The sequence below is a fragment of the Drosophila melanogaster genome, chromosome X, assembly GCF_000001215.4.
Source record: "Drosophila melanogaster chromosome X".
Classification (NCBI taxonomy): domain Eukaryota; kingdom Metazoa; phylum Arthropoda; class Insecta; order Diptera; family Drosophilidae; genus Drosophila; species Drosophila melanogaster.
In genome coordinates, this window is record NC_004354.4 from 5,335,403 (window position 1) to 5,347,697 (window position 12,295).

General features: G+C 41.9%; 1 protein-coding gene across 8 annotated transcripts in view, besides 1 other annotated feature; it reads left to right on the plus strand.

The window, feature by feature from the left end:
* Nucleotides 1-3,379: 3,379 nt before the first annotated feature.
* Nucleotides 3,380-4,552: a mobile genetic element.
* Nucleotides 4,553-4,833: 281 nt separating this feature from the next.
* SK (small conductance calcium-activated potassium channel) overlaps nucleotides 4,834-12,295 on the plus strand; it is a gene marked incomplete at its 5' end in the record, with an annotated part of 64,903 nt that continues 57,441 nt past the window's right edge. For all 8 annotated transcript variants that reach the window (NM_206631.4, NM_001272324.2, NM_001272323.2 and 5 more), the window contains 2 exons: nucleotides 4,834-4,919; nucleotides 5,779-6,295. The remainder of the gene's footprint in view (nucleotides 4,920-5,778; nucleotides 6,296-12,295) is intronic.

The following is a 12,295-nucleotide window of genomic DNA, read 5'->3' on the forward strand; positions in this document are numbered from 1 at the left end:
TCACCTGCTGGGCGATTGGGCCACAGTATTAGTGAACTAGGGAGGTCCTGCGAGGGTCCTTTGTGTGCGCCAGTGTGCGAGAATGCGTGAGTGTGTGTGCGTGGTATCAATAAATTATTATATGCTGTCTGTCGCAAGCTGGTTCGTTAATCATTTTCGCCTGGGCCCTGCCCCCCGCCCCCTGCCACCTGCCCACGCTTCGAATCCGACCTCCAAATGAAGGCATTTCCATTTTGAAAATTAGTAGGGTTAATGCTGAAGTTACACCCGTACACCCGTATACCCGTACACACGATTCCCAAGGAGCAACCTGCAGCCCACTAATTTCGCTCCTGTTGCTGCGTCACGAGCCCACGGTTTGACCTTTTTCCGATTGCTATTAATTGGTTTGATTAATGTGCTCCAATTTTCGGATGGTACGTAATGTCGCCGGTCCCCAATAATCGAGCATTTCCATACCGACCAATGCGTCCATCATTTCATTCACGGGACTTGTATTAATCGATGGGCCATACATACAATTTGTTACTTCGATGGGTTTTTCGAATGGGACAGGTGATATATACATTTATATATTTCCGGGCACGGCGAGGAGATGATCAAGTTTAGATAATAGCATAATATATGTATATCTGCGCTTCGGGCAAATATTATTCAATTTTCTATCGAAAGATTACCGGTCGGTCATTGATGTCATCCCAAAATCTGAGGCACCCCCATCTTGCCACAAAACCTATTGATCCCTTTTTTTGTATTTGTGTGTGTTTTTTTTTGTTTTTGTCTCCGTTTATTTTTGGATACCTTTTTGCCGCTTCTGTTGGCCGAAGTTGCCTCAAACTTATTTCGCTTGAATAACTTCGTTTCGGTGGCAACTATTTAGTCAAACGGGTTTTTATAAATTATGCATGTACAGAAATTCTCCCAATTTTAATGGGCTGGCGAGCGAAGAAGGGAGGGGGTATATACCTGTTTACCACCAACACAAATCAATATACCTCATATATACTTTCATACATATACACATATATATATTTATATATCATGTGTGTGTAATGGAGTTCGGACAGGTTAGGGATATCGCATAGCCTCCAAACGAAATTGTCAGCTTTCATTCCGCATAGTCCTTGGCCAACCGAAATCTCTGGGCTTATGGGCTCTGGCATTTAGTTTTCGATGCCCACACCTGGATGCACACCTGGAAAATAAAAGCTTTTTAGTTTATGTTACCTGTTTTGTGCGTTGTTTTCCTTTTGGGCTGTTGTGTTTTTGCAATAATAATTGTGGCATTAAGTCAAAAGCGGGCCTGCGAAAACAAATGCCAAATCAATGTCCATGTGTGTGTCTGCCCATTTGACACCAGCGTTCAAAATTCTAGTAGTGACTAACTACCTTAGTCTTATGGTGAATATTTCGATTGCCATAGAATTAGCTGGGTATTTCCGGCATATTATAACAATATTATAGCAACTATTATATAAGTCACAATGGGCACATTACCATTTTAATATGCTAACGGAAATCGTTTGGCATTTCATCCATATATTAGCATTGTTTTGTGCTTAGTGGTCGCTTAACTTATTTAATTAGCGATTGCTATAATTTCGCCCACCACTGTGCGTGTGCGTGCGTGTGTGTGTGTGTGCGCTTGAGTGGCATGTGTGTGTGTATTGTGCGATAAAAGTTGACTCGTGCCAGTTTCGAGCTGTAACCAAAAACGCATACAAAACAAAAAGCGGCAGAAACACACAAGAAACAAAAACGACGAAAACGCGAAGAATGGGGGGGAAATACAATGTGAATGGGAATTACAAAAACAAGGCATCAACAACCACCGGGAGCGTGGCTCCATTCTAACCCCCCCCCCCCCCCCTTTCGCTACCATCTGTTCCCGCCCACAGAACCATAAATTCACCATTACCACGCAGCTACCTCAACAGTGCACCGCCCCTCGCGGTCTCGTTCCCTTTGACCCACCCAGCGACCCAGTGAACCACCAACCTAACAACCTAACAGCCCACCAGCCCACCAATCTACCCACCATTAAAAGGTGGCAGCAAACAAACGCCGATGACGCAACGGAACCCTACTCTGGAGACCCCGATTCCGAACCCGAATCGTGGTCCGAATCTGTAACCGAATACGAATACTACAACGACTATGATATCGAGTTCGGGAGCGAGGAGTTGTATGGCAACCAACAGGGCCGGACCTGAACCTGACCCACTAACCCTTCGAGTTATAGGCAGCGATTCGGCGTTCTCAAGGGAATCGACAAGGATATACCTGAAAATATAAACCTATATCACTGTGGACAGCCGTCCACGTGGTGACGAAGGAAATGAAAAACTGCTAAGGTCGTTCGATCGCAACGAGTGATTATGACTATTCGTTAGTATGTTTGATATACATATGTAGATCACTAGTTATAATCATCAGCAAACTTCACTAAGAACTATAACTTTTCTATTATACCACTTTGATCCACTATATATTTTAATATGTGCAATAGATTTGCATTTAAGGTTGAATCTTAGGTCTAACTATCCTAAGGTCAATGTTAAGTGCTTTCGGGCTGCTTTCTCACACTCTCGTTAACTGAAATGTGGCAGTAAAACTGACAAGTGCCGAGGCACTCTAATGAATTTAATGGATACTTACAGCTCAAGCAGAGCATAAGAAAATGGCCAGTTGGGTTCTAATCTTCCATTCATTTTCAGTTGATCCAGCTGTAATTAGTTTAATATATGCAATTCCACATATTAAATGAACCGTAAAATGTTCTCAACCAAATAAAATGTTTCGAAGAATTCTATTAATGTTGATAATTGGTTTAAACTTTATGGAGACAAGGAGAGATGTGCAAAAAAAAGAGGTAAGTGGTAAATACTCGTCAATTACACCGCTCCTGTGCGCCTCGGGGTCACCAACTTTGACTCGGATTTTGTGTGATTCTGTAACTCCGTTTTCTGTTTTCATTTTCAACTCCGAGCTGCGACTCCCGATTTCCCGCTTTTCCGATTTCTTTTGTCCTGCTGCCATGCACTCAACGAAGTGTCTTTATACTTGTATGCTGTTATTTTTCTTTTCGGGACACACTAGTGGCAAGTGTCTTTCAGTGGCGTCGACGGGAGTTTTCTCTACGGGGGTATTTGTTAATTCACCAAAAATAATAATACGCATACGCCGTGTAGTCCCAGTTTTTTGTGTATTTTGTATACTTTTCACATGGCAAATGCTAACTCATCGTGTATAGGAATTTTTATTGCGTTTAGTCGATACTGTTTGGTTTTGTGGCAAGGAATTTTGAAAGTTGCAATCTAAAAATAGCATACCTTTAGGGGTTCTTCGCTTCCAATCAATTTTTTTTTTTTTTTTTTTTTTTTTTTTTTTTTACATATGATGATGTTTTTATTATTTGATCAACGCACTGTTACCCATGCGGCAACTTAATTTGATCTGCTTAAATTATTTTATTTTACAATGTGTCTTGGTTACTTAAGACTAACAGATTTTTAATCCTAAAAATGATAGGGAGAATTATAATAGTTGATATAACATAGTAATTATTATTTATTTGATTATTCTAATGAATTTTAAAACTAAGACTTTCTAGGTCAAAACCAGGTTAGGGAGGTCATGAGGGTGGTGTCGCTTGAGTCTTCTTTTGACTCTAGTCCGAGGGTCAGCATTGACCACAGCTGCAGTTCCTAGCTTCCTTGCTAGGCTGTTGGGGTGTACATTAAGCCTTTCCATATATTTTTGGGCGATGTTCTGGAGCTTGTCTCCTAATTTGGGCACCTTGAGGTCGCGTTCGATGTCTCTTGTTCTCATATACCAAGGAGCCCCCGAAATTCTTCTTAAGGTCTTCGCCTGTAAGATCCGGATCTTATTAAGGTGACTCTTCGCAGCAATGCCGTATACCTGCAGGCCGTAGAACAGGCAGGGGGCCAATATGGACTTGTAAATATTGACCTTGCAGCCAAGCGACAGTTTGTTGCGTGGTGCAATGAGCCAAGACATCCGAGCAACCTTGGTCCTGAACGCTTGCTGAATACTTGTGATGTGCCTGCTGAAGGTGAGCTTCCTATCGAGGGTAATACCAAGGTATTTATAAGCCTGATGGTGTCTGATCAGTCTCCCATTCAGACTGACACCCGGACAGCTACCTGTTCGGTTGGCGAACGTCACATTGGCACACTTCTCGGCGTTGATGCGCACATTCCAGTTCTCAGCCCATTGCTGGAATGCATCCAGGTATTCCTGTAGACCAGAAGTGGCAGCCAGGATACTTTTACTTTTCGTGAGCACAGCAGTATCGTCAGCGTAGGTGGCTATGAGCACATCTTCTTCGTCTACCTCTGTGACTGGTGTGTGAGTAGGCATGTCCGAAGCAAAAACTGAGTATAGGGTTGGGCCAAGAACGCTTCCTTGAGGAACTCCAGCTGCAATTGGCTTGATTGATGATTTGTACCCATCAACAGAGACGTGGAATGTGCGTTCTTCCAGGAAACTTTTAACAACCAAATATAGCTGCGGCGGGAACAGCCGCTTCCAATCAAACAACCGAAACTTTTTCACACCAACCACCAACACACCGCCCCCTTCTTCCCCCCCGGTGAAAAAGACAAAGTTAACTGTCGCCGCCGCTGGGTGGACTAAACGACTCTCCGCCCACAAGTGCGACAGAGCGGCGGAGAGAGAGCGGCTGAGCGGGAGAGGGAGTGGGAGAAAGCGGGAGAGAGCGACTGGGCGACCGAGCGACAAACCGACCGACAGCCGAGCGGAGAGTAAGAAGAAGCACGCTATATACACGCTGCCGAGCAACAAATTGAGTCAGTATCGCACAAACAACACTAACGGAAACATCAACGTGAAAGCGAGACGGACGCCCTCCGTCCCGTTATATGCTGTGTCTGTCTGTCTGTGTGTTGAGAGTTCTACGTCGCGCACTCCACAAAAAAAAAATACAAAACAGCAAAAACAACACAAAAACTTTAACACTCGCACACACTGGCACACACACACACATACACGAGCATACAGTAAGCTTCAGGTGCTCGAACAACAACAGCCAACGAAAAAGAGACAAGCGTTTAGATCTCAAAAACAGTAAGATAAAGCAAAGGAAAGACAGTGAGATCTTGAAGCTAAAGGAGCAAAAGGGGAGAGAAAAATGGGCTTAGATCTGAAAAAGGAAACTGAGAGAGGAATTTAAGGACCTTTTTTCACGATCTCAGATTTAATGCAAAATAAAGAGATACCAGAGAAATAATGCATACTAGGCTGAGAATCCGAAGAAGTCCAACCTGCGAAAAGAATAAAGCTTAAAACGCCGATCGTGTAGACAGGTCCCCAGATAGCAAAAGAGAGCGAGTGTCGGAAAGAGAGTGGGAGAGCAGGATCGCTGTCAATCAGCGGCGGCTTAAGCCGTTACTTTCAGACTAAGTGGTGGGTACGAATTCCCCGAGGGCAGTGTGAAAAGTCTCAAAGTTGGCTACTTAAGCTGCAAAAGTTTGCAGCGACCCCATTTCGACAAAAAAGTCAGGAGCAGCAGCATAGACAAGGCACAGATGCATCCAACAAAAATTCATAAAATAAAAAAACACGCAAAGTAGTTCAAATTCGACAAGCAGTGGAGTTGAATGCTCTCCGTTCGTCGCCGTTGTCTCGTGGGTGTCGTACACACATAAAATTACATGTATACATATATATATAGATGCCAGCCCATCTATATATAAACAATATGCATATCTATTTTTTTTTCTTGTTATTCTATAGTTAATATATATATAGTTAAACAAAATAAAAATATCAAATAAAAAACAAGTGCAAGCAAAGAGAAAAGCGCCCAATGCGGCCAATGGAAATGCCAAAGAAAATGCAGCAGCTACAAATTCGACAACAAATGCAAATGCGACAGCAACAGCAGAAGAAGCAGCAGCAGCAACAACATCAACTGCAATTTCTCAACACATAAGTCCACCGAATTTTCCGTCTTTGTCGCGCGCGCTCACACATATACAAGCACACACATCCATACACGGAGACACATGCATGTGCATAAATGGCAATATGGACGAACAGCAGCAGCATTTGCGTTGTATACCAACACAGTGACACGCGCGTGCCAAATATTGCCGATTTTATCACACGAACAACAACAACAGCAACAACAACACCAGCGGGACCAGCTATTAACTAAAGGAGCCATTACAACAACAATAACAAGATCCAGCAAAGCAACAACAACAACGAAAGCAACGAACATTGCTGGAAGGCGTCGCAAAATATCAAAGTGGGTACCACTACAACAACAACAAAGATAGTGTATTATGCTTACTAACACACACACACACGCACACCACCGCACACACGCACACACCTACACACATGCCGCCTGCACCCTTCTGCACACACACACACGCAACCGAAACGCTTGGCATACCGACACGAACGATAATAACTGTAACTGCAAAGTGCAAGTAGCGGTAGAAAAGGACAAGGGACAATGAACAAATGGAGGAGAAGAAGCAAGAGGAGCGAGAGGGAATGCTAAATGAGTTATGCGTGCACATTCCTCAACTCACAGCTGCAGTTGGCCACTCACGAACACAGGCACACACACACACACGCACACGTGGACTGAAAGAAAACTTCAGTCGAAACTTGCAATTAACCAACAACTTAACTTCGTACGCAAGATGAACAGAAAAAATGCGAAACAAAAGTCAAGGACACTTGTAAATAGATAAAAGGTTGAAAAGTCTCAGTTAACTTGTATAGATACATAGATAGAAAGTTCAGCTAATGCAATTCATTAGGCTAAGAACTTCAATGCAAGTAATTAAGAACGTTTTGAAAGGAAAAAGCAAAAGTTGCTGACTAAATTAGAGGGATTAAAAGTATGTATCTAGTGTGGCAAATTATAGATGAAGGGTGCTTAACTTGTTTAAAACTCATTTTCGTAGACTTGCTATTGGTTGAATCAACTGCAAGTACTTGGCAAAATTAAATTACTCCAGTCCAACCACTAATTTAAAACTTAGTAAGTCTAAAGATCTCGAAAGGTTTCCAAAATTGCCCATAACAAACTTTAAAGTGCCCGCAAACTCATAAATAAATCACAAATTCACGCTGCCATGTTAAATATTCCCAAAAATTGCCTGAATCGCAGAGACGAACCGAAAGTTTGGCTCAGGAAATTAGGCCAACTTGGCATACCGACAAGAACTCGAATAGATTTTCGGTGGTCCGTAATCCCTCCCCCCCTAAAAAGTCAATTTTCCTTTTTTTTCGAGTTTTTTTTTTTTTGCAAAGGCGAACGGGAGACGGAATACTTGACATTTTTGCTCGCCGTGCAGTATATGCAGATTAGGCCAAGTTGGCTGAGCAACCGCAAGCCGCAACGAACAGGAGCTTTCGAGTGCTGTGCAATCAGAGGAAGGACCTTAAAGAACCCAGCAGGACCTCCCGTTTCGGATACCAAGTAGAAGAGAGACCCCAACGAAACAGTAATAGTGCCAGTGTAGCTGCCCTTCTTGCGGTCATGCAAATGCATAAGGACTCACGCCTTAGTCCTGGGAAAAAGGGAATACGAGATTTTCCAGTAAAACAATGACCAGACCCCATCATCGCCGCACTTTTCCGCACTTTCCCCCCAGCTCACCAACGCACTCACTCACGGACATGCAAAATTCATGAAGTACCAAATTGAGTTTGCGGTCGAACCCAAAAACATAACTAAAAATAAATAATTGAGTGCAAAAGGGGCAACTTTAAGAGCACTTTCTGGGCGAACTTGAAGTTGAAACGAAACTTTTTGCATTGAAGTTATAATGATATTCGAAAAATATATTAAAAGCTACTTTGATTAGAATATTGAAAAGTAAAATGCGTAACGTGATAACAAAACTATTCAAATTAAAGGATAATTACATTACATTCGATACTTAAAGCTACAGTTGGCTAAGCGAGGGGTTGTTAAATCAACAAGAATCTTTGATCTAAGAAATATGTTCATCGTTAACGAGCTCTTTTACAGCCTAAAAGGCACTAAAGATTTCGAAATTTCAGCATGGAAATCATTGTCAATTACCCATTGGCTAGGCGGCGGTACACACGAAAACCCCAATTAGACATTCCTTGTTTTTATTGTAAATAACGAAGATCGTAAAATCCTGATGTACACACACACACACACACTACGAGTTTAGCATCCATCTATTGTAAATAAAATGTCAATTGTGTTTATTCCCCAACCTATTATCCAAAAATACATCAAATAAACTTGTTTGAAAATAAAACACAACCAAATTTTACACATTTTCCCCTGAAATTTCGTTTTCGTTTGTCGTTTTGCTTTGGTTTCTTTTAAATATATTTAACTTTTTTTTTGTTTATTTGCAACTCATTTCGCCTGGATGTCGCCGCTTTCGCTTTCTATAAACGATGCCAGATATCCCAGATATACTATACATACATATACATATATGTACATACATACGTACATCCCAATGCACTTGTGTGTTCATTTGGTGTTGTTGTTGTTTGTTTTTTTTGGGAGCATTGGTGTTGTTGAATGTGAAATATGCCTGAGATGCAAGAATTTGCCATAAATAGATCCCAGATCTCTAGATGCCAATCGCAGGTTCCCAGTATTTTTCTCTCGGCATGAACTCCAATATCTATGCGTTCCCCTGGGTCGCAAAATCTTAAAGTAGTCCTAATGGATATTGAAATAGCATCCCCAATCGAAACTTGATTTATTTCATTGAACTTTTCAAACCATTTCAAAAGTAGTCAAACCCGCCGATTTTCGATGAAACTCGCCTGTCGTTTGGTTAATGACCAGAAAAGCGAGCAAAGTGAGCGTAATTAATGGAAACTGTAATCAATCATGCGCTCCAATTAACCAGACCCATCCCGTTCAATATTCTTGATATTCCTCGTCGGTTGTGGTACTGCAGAGGTGGATATACTATACTATATATCCAGCAACCCCCCCCCCCCCCCCTCCACACGGCAACTGAATGCTAATGGGAGGCCCCATTTTCCACATTTTCCGCCCCGTAATGACACCGAGCGGTCCTGGTGTACATTTCAAAACTCATTACGATTTACTCACTCGACGTCAGCGAGGGTGTATGTGTACACACACACACATACATATACATACACATACATATATATAGTATCTATATATATATATATATTTATATATAGGAGTCATCATCTCTGATTTCTTAATTTCTTTCGCCTTTCAATGAGCTCCATATTGCAGCAATTTGCTTTTGTTTCTCACAAGATACTTGGCCTTCCTCGAAAAACTCAAAAAGTTAATTATTAATAAATTAAAATTATAACATTTTTTTTTCACATTTTGAAGATATATTAGCAATGTAATACCTCAAATGCAAATGCGATTAGTAAGTTTTTCCGATTGCGGCTAACTAACTTATCGCCCAAAACACGCATAAATATTGGCATTAATTTCTGGTAATACATCGATGATAAAATGGCCAATGGGGAGCAGAACACACACACATCGTTATCTCGTTAGCGATAATTAATTTGGCCAAAAGCAAAAAAAAAAAAAGCACTTGGGCCAACTTCAGTCGCCTTTTCACCATTCACCACTTGAGTTCCGTGAATATCGAACATTTTGTTTGGCGGACAGTTTTTCGGGTACTCTCTAATGAATCCGCAACGAAAATTCAATACTGCTCAAGATACTGTTATTCATGAAAAATTCGCCTCAAGAAAGCTGGCGTCTTTTATTCACATCGATAATTGTTTGAACGATTTTGGTGCATACCATAAATGAATTCATCGATTGCCAGCGGCCTTTTGCTTTCTCGCTTTTACATTTTTCGCTTCTTTTTTTTATTCGCTTCATTTACTTGCGGCTCTCGAGGGGGCGGTGGTAGTCAGATGGGGGGAGGAGAGGAGAGGAGAGGAGAGGAGCCCAGAGGACCCTCATAACCTTTCACCTCGATTGGGCGGGATGTTGGTGTAGCCACAGTGGGCGGGTGAGTATTTCACATTTGCTGATTTTTGACGCGTCCATTTTCCGTTGATTGATTTTGCTTGTGCACTGGAAAAATGCTTCTATATAGAAACCTCATTCTAAACTAAATTAAGAGTATTTATGCCAAAAAAAACTATGCATTTAGTTTCAAGAAATTACATAATTACAAAACAATATACCAACATTTTTACAACATTCATTTATTTAGTTTTTTAAACTTTTGTTTGCCGTGTGTGCTTTATGGCATTCAATCTATGCATATGTGTGCATGTGTGTAAGTTGCGGTTGCATCTACTTAAAAATACATTTATTTTTGCGGCATACAATGCGCGAGGAGACATGGAAATTGATCAAATATTTAAACAGTTCGCATAGTCAATTTACATAAGTCCATCAGCAGTCCAGCTGTCCGTTTGTGTGTGTGTGTGTGTGCGTGTGCAGCTGTATGAGTGTTTGTTAACCGCACCACCCACTGCCCAACTTTCCCTAGCCTTGCCCTCTGTGTGTGTGTGTGTGTGTCTAGCCTTGTCCTGTCTCATCAATGTCAAAGCAATGAACCCGAATATCCATATTGCCAACGCTTCGCTTATTCAATTTCCCCGTCTGTCTATCCAAGTGAATTTCCCGCCCCAGACCCAAAAACACACATTTTTCCCACCATTTCACCCCCACCCCCCCATTTTCCCTCCGGCTAATACCCTTTTCAAAAGCCTGGCAGCTTAAAGAGGGCCACTGATGAGTTGCGGGTGGCGGGGTATGGTCTTAGGGTATTAACAGCTTCGACTTGGCGCCAAGGAAAAGCGCCTTTTTTGTTGTTTGCCCAACAATGTTAATGTGTCTATATAAGCATGTACACAAAAGGCAAACAGTTGCGGACAGGATAATAGCAGTGCAAATTAACCTTTGTCGTGTGTCCACAATATTGTAGCGCATATTGCTTAAATTTCCAACGAATTTGAATTGGCTACTTTAGTTTTGCACTTGCAGTGTTGCTTTTCAGTCTAAGCAGCTAACTAAATTAAACTAATGATGAATTAAACTAATGATTGTATCTGAAAGTATGCAACAATATATTTCGTATATACAATTGTTCAAAGGTCACGACAAGACAAGTTCTACTTAGAAACTCACTTTCGCTGCCTTACCACTTTTACCGGGACTGTACCTGCGCATATGTTAAGTATGTACGCACTCAATTAGAAGGGAAAATGTGGAAAACGGTTGAATCGCTTATGACTCAGCATAGTGCCGCAGTACCGACACCCCCCCTCCCCACCCCCGAATTTCGAATCCACTCCGCAGACCGCCCGCATTTGGCCATTAAAAATGTTCAGGCATGTGTAATTGTTTTTACACACAAGATGGCCAAGATATTGAGCTCGTTCCGGGAAGGGGGATGTGTGTTTGATGTCTATATGGTATATATGGTATATATGCTATATATATATATATGGTATATGGTATGCATAAGTACAAGTATATGATGTAGATGTAGATGTGGGTACAACGCTGGCATCCAACTTGACAGGTGCCGACAACTTTCGGATAGCGATGTCAATTTCTTGTCAAAACAATTTCTTTGCCATTCCCGGCTCACTTTCGTATTGGGATTTACGCAAAAACTCCACCCGACTACTACGACTACTATATATGGCCTAAATATAGCGGTACGCCTGACACACGATTGTAAGTAGGGTTTTCCCGTCGCCGTTGATGGATTCATTAACTTGGCTCGGTTCGTTTCGGTTCGGTTCGGTTTGGCTTGGCTTGGCTTGCTCTGCTGTCCATCAGATATTGTGAGTTTGCCTGCTCTGTTCTTTGGACACTTTGTGATGGACTTTTGGCCCCGGGGGGCCGGGGGATAAGTCAGACCCATATCGAAAATGTCAGGATTCGCAAACTGCTTTTTCGGCGTTGCCCGTAGCAAGTAGATTGTGTTGTCAGGCTTGCCAACGCTGGAGGAGTTGAAGCTAGCTCTGGGCAAGTGTTTCAATCAATTTAAGTTGGCACAAAGTCTACGATTGCAGCTAAAGTGGCTTAACATCCTTTTGTGCTTGTGCCATCAGCCGAGTGGCAAGCAGTTGGGGACACCTAGGGTTGTCTAGTGTATTTGGTGTGCTTAAATCTTGAAAATTACCAGCTAACAAAATGTCGTGCAACATTGTGCCCACATTCAACTGCAGCAACTGCAAAACATTTGACATTTGCCAAAATTGTCAAAAGTCAAAGTTGCTAGCCAAACTGAGATTAGAAGCCAGTTTTAGGGAC